The sequence below is a fragment of the Tasmannia lanceolata genome, unplaced genomic scaffold (assembly GCF_043159265.1).
Source record: "Tasmannia lanceolata isolate RefF3 unplaced genomic scaffold, GAP_Taslan_0.1 ptg000012l, whole genome shotgun sequence".
In the NCBI taxonomy this organism is placed as follows: domain Eukaryota; kingdom Viridiplantae; phylum Streptophyta; class Magnoliopsida; order Canellales; family Winteraceae; genus Tasmannia; species Tasmannia lanceolata.
Window position 1 is genome coordinate 51,758,447 of NW_027518689.1, and position 10,341 is coordinate 51,768,787.

The 10,341-nt window shown below is 37.5% G+C and overlaps 1 pseudogene across 1 annotated transcript in view; it reads left to right on the forward strand.

Annotated features, from left to right (window-relative positions):
• LOC143888442 (glutamine--fructose-6-phosphate aminotransferase [isomerizing] 1-like) overlaps positions 1 to 9,696 on the forward strand; it is a 51,472-nt pseudogene extending 41,776 nt beyond the window's left edge. The window contains exons 6-12 of the transcript XR_013254597.1: positions 366 to 726; positions 830 to 1,080; positions 1,162 to 1,276; positions 1,430 to 1,685; positions 1,777 to 1,943; positions 2,662 to 2,750; positions 9,480 to 9,696. The product of XR_013254597.1 is annotated as a glutamine--fructose-6-phosphate aminotransferase [isomerizing] 1-like (transcript). The remainder of the gene's footprint in view (positions 1 to 365; positions 727 to 829; positions 1,081 to 1,161; positions 1,277 to 1,429; positions 1,686 to 1,776; positions 1,944 to 2,661; positions 2,751 to 9,479) is intronic.
• The last annotated feature ends 645 nt before the right edge of the window (positions 9,697 to 10,341 follow it).

Consider the following 10,341-nt stretch of genomic DNA (forward strand, 5'->3'; position numbering starts at 1 on the left):
GTAGTCTTGGCGGAAAAATAATAGCCTATTGGCCTTCCTTAGCCACCAAAAAATAAATAATTGTACATTCTTCAGATTCCTTCATGAAATCCATTGAAAGAGTAAGTTTTTGTCACTACAATTATGGATTTAATTTCTGGTAGTATATAAAGTGAAACATTGGCTTGCATAGTCATTTTCTAAGATTTTGATGGCTGTTATACTTTGTTGCTCCGCAGTTATGTTGATTCCCCTAGTATGATGCTGGGTATAATTGACAGTTTGGTTCTGATTTTGTTCCTAACTATGTCTTATGTATTGCTTCTGCAATTTGCCTAAGTTCATGAAGATCAGAACTGTACTTACTGTTGGTAGTGGTATTGCAGGATGGAGGTGTATCTATCCTCAAGTTTGACGGTGACAGGCCTGAAAAACATGGACGTCTTCCTAGACCTGCATCAGTGCATCGTGCATTATCTGTTCTTGAGATGGAGGTTGAGCAAATAAAGAAAGGAAAGTACAAACATTTCATGCAAAAAGAAATTCATGAACAGCCCGAGTCCCTTACGACAACAATGAGGGGGAGGCTTATATGTGGAGGTTCGTGGAAAGCTAAGAGTGTCCTTTTGGGTGGCCTTAAGGATCATCTGAAAACAATCAGGTGTAGTAGACGGATAGTCCTCATTGGTTGCGGTTCAAGCTATAATACAGCTCTAGCTGCAAAATCATTTCTGCAAGAGCTTTCTGGTAAGTACATTTGGCATGTCAACAGATTACTTCTTATTAACTAAACACTTTAAGATAATGATGCTGCTATATTTTATCCTTAGTAATGGTTTGATGGAATTAGGTGTCGCTGTTAGTGTGAAACTCGCAAGCTCTCTCTTGGACATGAAGGATCCTATATACAGAGATGATACAGCAGTTTTTGTCAGTCAGTCCGGTGAAACTACTGATACACTGCATGCATTAGAATATGCCCAAAAGAATTGAGCACTATGTGTTGGCATAACAAATACTGTCGGTAGTGCAATAGCCAGGAAGACAGAATGTGGTGTTCACATAAATGCTGGGTGCGAGATAGGTGTGGCTAGTACCAAGGTAATTAATTACAGCTCTTACATTCCTTGATTTTACTTGTATTGTCACAGTTCTAATGTGAATACCACTATAATTCAACAGGCGTACACGAGTCAAATTGTAGTGATGGCCATGATTGCTTTAGCTATTGGAGATGACACAATATCCAGTCAAGCAAGAAGGGAGGCTGTAATAAATGGACTGTGTGACTTGCCAAGTATGCTTCACATGGTCTCTTTTATCTTTCTCTGTCAATGAGCTATTGGCATGGGAGTCTAAAAACTTTAATTCCATTATCTCAAGAATAGAATGGAAGATAACAAAAGGCATAGAAGGTATTGACCCTTTTATATCTTGTTTCTTTTGGCAGATAAAGTTAGAGAGGTATTGAAACTTGACAATGAAATGAAGGATCTGGCAAAAATTTTAATGAACGAACAATTACTTCTCATGTTTGGCAGAGGATACACCCATGCCACAGCTCTCGAGGGTGCCTTGAAAGTGGAAGAAGTTGCTCTTTTGCCCACTTTAGGAATATATGCAGGTGAAATGAAGCACGGCCCATTGGCATTAGTCGATGAAACTCGCCCAATTATTGTTATTGCTACACATGATGGTTGTTTCAGGTTGACTTCGTGGTTGTGTATCAGTCAGCATTACTCATTTGATGAGAATACTTTTGCTTAGTACTCACATATATTCTGTACTTTATGGCAGCAAGCAACAGTCGGTAATTCAGCAACTTCATGCTCGTAAAGGTCGCTTAATTGTGATGTGCTCAAAAGGAGAGGCATCATCGGTCTGTTCCAGTGGAAGCTGTAGTGATTGAGGTTCCTCAGGTCGAGGATTGTCTCCAACCAATAGTTAATATAGTCCCATTGCAGGTATGCTGTCATTGTCACCTTGTTCATTTTGGATAGAATTGCATATTATAGGTCATATTGAATAATTTATGCAAATATTTCTAGTTTTTTCTTTCCTTTATGATAGGGTGCAACTCTTGATTTTTCGGAATTCGGGTTGAGCTTTTACCTTAAATCGGGTTGGGTTTGGGTTGAGTCCAATTCATTAGGGAGGGATTCTTATGTATACGTTGGTGATGTGTAGCTTCTCTTCTTTCATTAACATGAAATATTGCAACACACACACACACACACACACACCCACACACACACATATATATATATATATGTGTGTGTGTGTGTGTGTGTGTGTGTGTGTGTGCTTCTTAAAACTTCTTTGGAAATACATCTATTGTCTTTGTAAACCTGTACATGTACATCTTTGTGAAACTGTGCATAAGCTTTTGGAAACATGGATGGGAAGAAAATAGTCAGCATGTCATTTATAATTTTAAATACATCAGCCCTTTCAAAGAACTAGTACAAGTACAGATTGTATTCTTGTTTTGGTGGAGATCAAGTTGTGATCATTTGTATGAGATGCTCATAAATTTTCTTGTGCAATGCTTAAGTTAACTGTGGACATATACACAATGCGAACCAGCTTCAACTGTAGATGATTACTGTTGGAGTGTTACTTTATTATGCTTCTATTTTCAGATGTCGAGTTTCTTCATTCCTCTTTCTGTATTTGTGACAGTTATTGGGATCATCTCACTGTTCTACGTGGATTTAACGTAGACCAGCCTCGTAATCTTGCGAAAAGCGTGACAACTCAGCGATGACAAGGTATTAGAAAATCCCATGTTCTTTATCTGTTCTTACTTTTTAACCCAGAGTGCTAATTTTAACTTCTTTACTATAATGAAGGGTGTCATTCTGTTTAGGCCCCATTTTCTTTTGTTTGCCTTCTACCATCATGGTCTAAACAGTTAAATAGTTTGCAGTTGTACAAGTATTCTATTAATGAAATGGAGATAACAGAGATTTGGTAATTCAGGCTGTATTCTTTGCTTTTGATTATTGTTCTCAACCTTTCCCTACACTTTCTTTCTTAATCATTGCTTGTAATTGAAAAATGGCAACCATATGCTAAAGTGGTATTCATTGAAAGATTCATTTAGATATGTAAACCAAAAGTATGTAAATCAAATATAAACTGGATTATCGCATTCCCGTGGATTTTCTTGTTTGTGTGAGATTGCAATCCATGTATTTCTTGTAAATAATAGCTCAAATTTATTGTTCAAGTTCAAGATTATTAGCATTCAAGATTACTAGTAAACAGACACAATTGTGAAAGCACATATGAAAAGGTAAAAGAATATCAAGTTAATTTTTTTTTTTTTTTTTTTGCAAATACCGTAAGAATTGCTTCTTCAATTGCTGTATCAGGTCTACTACATGTCATGACATGCATGAAACTACTAATAACCTTAGTAGTCGAGAAATAGTTCTAGTATTACGATAACCAAAGTTTGAATTCAAAATGTATAGAAACCCACGTGCATTCAAAGTGATTAAACTTCTTGAATATTTTCTCTATGCAATGAGATTGAGGTAGAATCGAGTTGTTATTCCTTCTCACTATTGTACACCCCCCCACCCCGCGAGGGAAGAAAAATCTGCAACATGTCAGATCATGTCAGATTTTGATAACCAAAGCTTTCTAGCACTTTTAATAATATGAAGATTAGTACTACATATTAACATTTCATCCACGTATAAATATATAATTACACCTTTATTAATTTTAAACTTACTTTGTACCTATGATTTGGCCGACACTTCGAATTTATTGCTGACAGACGTGTCGTGTCGTGTCCGACACGACACCCGTGTCCACACGTGTCGACACTCCTTTAGACACTTTCAAATGTATTGCTAGAAGTGTTAGCAACTTTATATGTATGTATGTGTATGAGTGTGACACTATTTCTAGTTTTTTATGGGTTTCCATATCAGATACATCGTATCCGTGTCGAAACTTGGTCGAAACTCGGCACACGAATTTGTGTCCACAAATCATGAGTATATGTACTTTCTATTTTAGCCGTGTCCCCGTTTCTAATTTTTGGGAGTTTGACGTGTCCGACACCCCGTGTCCGACACCCCGTGTCCGTGTCCACAAATCATAGTTTGTACACATTTATTAGACTAATGTATTCTAAAACTATTTGTTATTATGAACTTGTTTTTAACTCAGAATTGATCTAGGGACCCAGGTTAGTATCTTAAATGTTATTGATAAAAAAGATTAAAAGAGTGGGGTATACCACCTTACCTCCAAACCAAGAAGCTTACACCCCATCTGAAGGCTCCCATAGCCGTTTCAGGACTGTCTACAATAACATAACTCTTATATTTTATCTCATAGGCATAATTTTCAAGATGATTCTCTACTTGATAAGCCTTTCTAAATTGATGGGACTCTTTTGGCTTCAAATCAAGGATCATGGAATGAAGTTCCAGTCATATTTGATAGAACATGGTGATTCATTTATTATTATTATTTTTTTGCATTAATCATATCAATCAATAGCTTACTACCAGATTCCCTCCAAACATCTAAAAAACTAAAATCTTTATAGTGTCTAAGACCATCAAGCATTGTTGTAGCTTCTACCCGCAGGTTAGTCCCAATCTTATAATCATGAGAGAAAGTAAAGACCATCTTATTTGTGTGATTTTTTACTATCTCATCACCCCTTGTGAGCCAGGACACCCTCAGACGCCCCATCCGTATTCAGTTTTAGCTTTCCACTCTTTGGATTTTTTGAGCACACTCGAATAACTCTAGCGATTTTTTATTGGTTTGGGATTGATATCAATTTCCCCAAAGGCCTACGCTTCCCAATGTGAACAATTTGAAGATGAGAAAAAAAACTAGGAAGAACTTTTCCCCAAGTAATGAAAACCTTGATAATAATGTGGACAGGCTTAGTAGAGATTTTCATGTCTGTTACATCTCTCCCTCCATATCTTCCAGGTAATGAGAGAAGGAATAACTTTCAAAGCAAACCCAATTGTTGATTTACTTCTCAAGCTCAAGCCACTGAATAATCCTAGCATTGATGGACTGATTTTTTATAAAAGGCACACCAAGATAGATGGTAAAGTGGCTCTAGATAGTTCAAGCTATGTCACTTTCAACAAATACGTGGTCCGGATCCTCTTCTTTAGGCATGATACTTGGATTTATAAGAGGAGAATCGCAAAACCATTTTTCCAAAATGTGGCATTATCTCTCTACTACTACTAATCCGCTCATCTTTCACCAGGATCATGTCTTTTTCTGCTGGTTAGAATCACCTGCTTTGCTTTCGGTTAGATAGAAGCTTTCACCCTTTAGCTATGATTTGTGGACACGGACACACCCTTTAGCTATGATTTGTGGACACGGACACGGAGTGTCGGACACGGCAGGCCCCCAAAATTTAGAAATGGGGACACGGCTAAAAATAGAAAGTATACATGATGCAACAACAAATATTAATTAAAGAAGAGCTAAAAAGAGTTTACAATAAAAGAGGCAAGCACAATATACAATAATAAAACAGAATGCCACACTTGACATTGCACAAAAATGTGTCCACACACCCACATTAAATCTAACACTTATGGCAGTACATTTAAAAGTGTCCAAAGGAGTGTCGACATAGGTGGACACGCATGTCATGTCGGACATGGCAGGACATGTGTGTCAGCAATAAATTCAAAGTGTCAGCAATAAATGCAAAGTGTCAGCTAAAACATAGCCCTTTAGATACTTGGATTTCCTCAAGTCACTCTAAAAGTAGACTTGATGAGCATATTGTGAATACTTGTGATTCTAAAGGCGCTAATGAAATCCCACAGGGACTTGGTACTTCCTTGGGCTTACAAACACTATCCCATGCCACCCAATAGTTCTTTCTTCCCTGACCCATAGTTTCCCATCAAAAGTTTGCAAGTATACTTTCAATCTTCTAAGAACTACATGAGGTTTTTTAGAGAAGACAGGATATATATAGGAATGGAAGATATAACATAACATGATTGAGTAATACACGCTTACCTCCCGAAGATATAAGTTTTCCTTTCTATTCTTCAATCCATTGGGAGATTTTTTTTTCAATTAGACTTTTGAAATATTTAATCTTTAGGTGACCCTTTTATAGAGGCACACCTCAACTCAACTCAACTCAACTAAGCTTTTGTCCCACACTAGTTAGGGTCGGCTAATGAATCCTTTAGAAAATTTACATGAAGAAGGTGAAAGGATCTACCTGGCTCAAATTGACCAAGTCTAAATAATCTATATGAAGAAGATAATATATCATCGTTAGCAATGAAAGAATGAGCTATGGGGATGCAACAAGCTAAAGTAATAGCCTGCCTTCCGATCCTGGAATAACTTTCCTAAGCTCTTGTTCCATTCTTCCTCTGCGATAATAAAGAAATGAGGGGATAATAGATCGCCCTCTCGAAGATACCTGCTTGATTTAAAAGGCCCTTAGGTTCACCATTAATGCATATTTGAAGCCAACAATTGGATACAATATTCTTCATCATGTGAATGAGAGAGATCCTAAAACCAAATTGTGGCAATTCTGAATCTGATCTCGCCCAATCACAAGCTTTAACCATATCGAGTTTGAATATCATGTTGTCCTCATAGTCCTTCCTATCAGTATTTTTGATCATTTCATTCACAATAGAAATGTTGTCTATGATATTCTTGCCTTTGACAAATGCAGTATGTTTTGGTGATAAGGTTTTCAAGTATATCACTTTAGCAACTAGTGACCACCTTAGTCATAATTTTGTAGATAAAGTTACAAAGGCTAATATGACAATAGTTAGACATACCTCTTGGCTACTCCTTAGGAATAATAGTAATGAAGGTGGAAGTGTAAGACTTTCGAAGGAGGTGACATGAAATGAATTCTTTGATAGCTATAACCAGTTATTGTTTAATAGTCTCCCAATAAAAAATGAAGAAAGTACTATCAAAGCCATCAGAACTGGGCGCACTATCGGCTGGCATGCCAACAAGCAATTGCTTAATACTTCCTCTGATGGCCGTGACATCAACATGGAATCACCCTCATCCGTGATTATATTAGGAATTATATCAAGAATGTCATAATTATTAAAAAAAAATCCATCTTTCTGACTAGAGGTTACTATAGAAGGAGCACGCTACTTCTTGAATTGTTAGGGGTCCTCCACCCAATCACCATTATGCCTAAGGCTGCTAATATCTGTGCTACTTAAGTGTGGAGAACTTAGGATTTTTGTCCCCTTCTTTTAACCATTTATCCCTCAATTTCTGCCTCATAAAAATCTTTTCCTTTAGGGGAGCATTATGGAGTTTCTGCCAAGCTAGAGCTAGAACCTCACCAATGTAAGCAAATTCTCTTCATACATATTTTCAGTCAGAGTAACCGAGTTTTCTGCCGCTGATATTTTCAAACACATCCCTAAAGGCCGCATTATTCCAATTCTTGAGCCTAACTTTCGGCCCCTCAATTTAGCGGCTAGAATATAGAATTCACTCCCATAAATGGGTTTTGCCAGTCCTCTTTGACTATATATATGAATATTTCATCAAGGGTCCACATCTTCTGGAATCAGAAAGACCTTCTAATCACCATGTTCAGTTTAGTGGAGATTAAAATTAGAACATGATCGGAGTAAGTTCTTGATAGATTACTTACTTTGACTTGGACGTCCTGCTCACTCCATATACGATTTAAGAGGACTAACAAGTCTAGCCTTCACCCTACCACCTTCCTCTTGATTATTGCATCTAGTGAATTTATTACCAACATCCGCTAATCGAACCCCTTCCACTGCATCTTGAAAGTCATATATAGATCTGAGAGACGGAGTCCACCCTCCAGCCTTTTCCTCCCGATTAAGAATAGCATTGAAATCCCCTTCAACAACCCATTTTTAATTAATATTGCTCTTGCACTAAATTATATACTCCTAAAGCGAGAAGAGGATAGAGAATGAAACCTTGCCTATAACCCATCATAATGCAAGAAGAGGATAAAAATAAAACTCCCTTAACAAGGAAAAAATATTATTTATTATGAATATAAGGAATCCAAAATTGGTTGCATCTAGCATCTCCTCTACAATCCTTTGGGAGGCTAGTGCAATCCTAAAACCTGAATTAGTGATGGTGTCGCAAGCATAATTGGACAAGCTGTATTCAACAAGGTTACCTTCCCTACAAATGTGAGTAATAGAAAATTCCATTGCAGATAATATTTCCCTTAAGAGAAGGATAATATGTTCTTCCACATTATCCATATCCTCGGCCGCGCATCATCTGCCATAGAATGTTCCGTACTTATTTTGTTTGCAATTTCATTGATATCTGTTACATTATCCATATCCTTGGGCACACCTCAACTACAAAGAGTATTGTGAAGTTTGATCAAATATTTCAATCTACTAACAGAGGGTTTATTTTTAACCCCTATGATATTCCAGATCAAGACATTGAACATTGAGAAGTATATCTCTTTGACCTGCCAATGTGGGTCTTAACCCAGCTAACAAATCGTTTCATGCTGCACTCTATACTCTCCGATCTCACAGCTTAAGCTTTTGGAGTAATTGGTTGTTTGACATGGTATCAGAGAAAAGGTCCTGAGTACAAACCTCCATGATAGTAAAAAGGGAAATCATATCACAACCACCATATTTTGATGATCTCAGTCCTCACATTATTAAAAAGTACGGTATGGCCCGTACCGTAGGATGATCCAAATCATCCAATAGATGGGCCACAACCTAAATAGGTTGTGCCCCAAAAGCCATTTCCATAGGTTGATCCTAACCCTCCGATCTATGGTGGGACTGAATATTAGAGGGCATCCTAACCCTCTCTAGATCGGAGGGTTAGCATCAACCTATCGAAATGATTTTTGGGTCACAAGCTATTTAGGCTATGGCCCATCTAATGGACGGTTTGGATCATCCTATGATGCGGGCCATACCGTACCTTCTAATAAAGTGTGGAGGTACAAAATATGGTAGGAGTGATATCATTTCCCTAGTAAAAATCCACAAGCAAATGGCCAGAGCCCAAAAGAGGGGGGGCACATGTGCCACGTGTAGGCCAACCCTAAAAAGGGGCCACACGTGAGGGGCAGTGTTAAAGTATAAAAGATTTAATAACACCTTCTCCAACAGCTTAAGCTTTTGGAGTAACTGGGCAGTGTTAAAGTATAAAAGACTTAATAACACCTTCTCCAACAGTTTTGGAGTAACTGGTTGTTTGACAGAAATATCCAAAGATTTGATTCCCATCAGTTTTACATTACTATTTTCCTTATTAACCTTTTGCATCACTATGTTCTCAATCTGGCTCTGTTGCTCTTCATCATTCCCCCGACCAATACAGTAGCTATTCCCAGCTTCTCTATTGATTCTTGTATTAATCTCCAAATCAGACTGTAATTGAATTTCCTGCTGGTCTTTCTTATGAGCTCACTAATATCCTTACTTTTCTTGCAGGTATATGATTATGTTGATTTGATTCCTTGATTAGAAATTGAATCGGATTCCAACTGGGACAAAGCCTCAACTTGGCCACCTATCTCAAGTTCACTATCAGATGGCATGGTTTTTGTCACTTTTGGAGATGAATTGGTTTGTATGAATTACGATAATCTTATCTGCAGTTGCTCGACCCTATGTTGATTTCCATAATTGAAAGTTACTTTCTTCTCAATCCTCTTAAACCATTTCATACTATGACCTTTTATAACTACCGCTCACTCCATAAACAATTGGGGATGATTCTATCAAGTCTAACGTTCACTGATGTGGAATCAGATCACAACCAAGGACATTTATTTAGGCATAGAGTAGTATTAGTAGACTTGTTTCATGAATAAAAGTAAGGGGAACTACTATAAAAAAAAGACTCAAAATCTTGAAAGCAAGGTCTTGACTTGAACAAAACAAGTCTTGGTACAAGAAAGACTTGGCGACACTTTTCTCTTTAATAACTGGTTGTGGAACCCCATATGTGGAGTGTTTACGTATTGAATGAAGAGTCAAGTGTCTGTCAACTGTGTATTTGTGTAAACATGTAACAATGAGTGGTGTAATGTGACTAGTGGGATGTCACTCAGTAGCACCCTCCCTTTACCAGACGTCCAGACATCGTAGATGACAAGGAGTGACCCATGAAAATTTTCCTTAATAATAGGGTCCTCTACTATTGAGGTTAATGTTCCAAATCGAGTTAACGCGGCCCATTTAAAAACTATGTCCATAACTATATCTGAAAGTCCTTCATAACTTAGGATTCAGCTGATCGGGATTTCCTAGTGAAAAGGCTGAAGTCATTTAACAACAACTACAAGTCCTA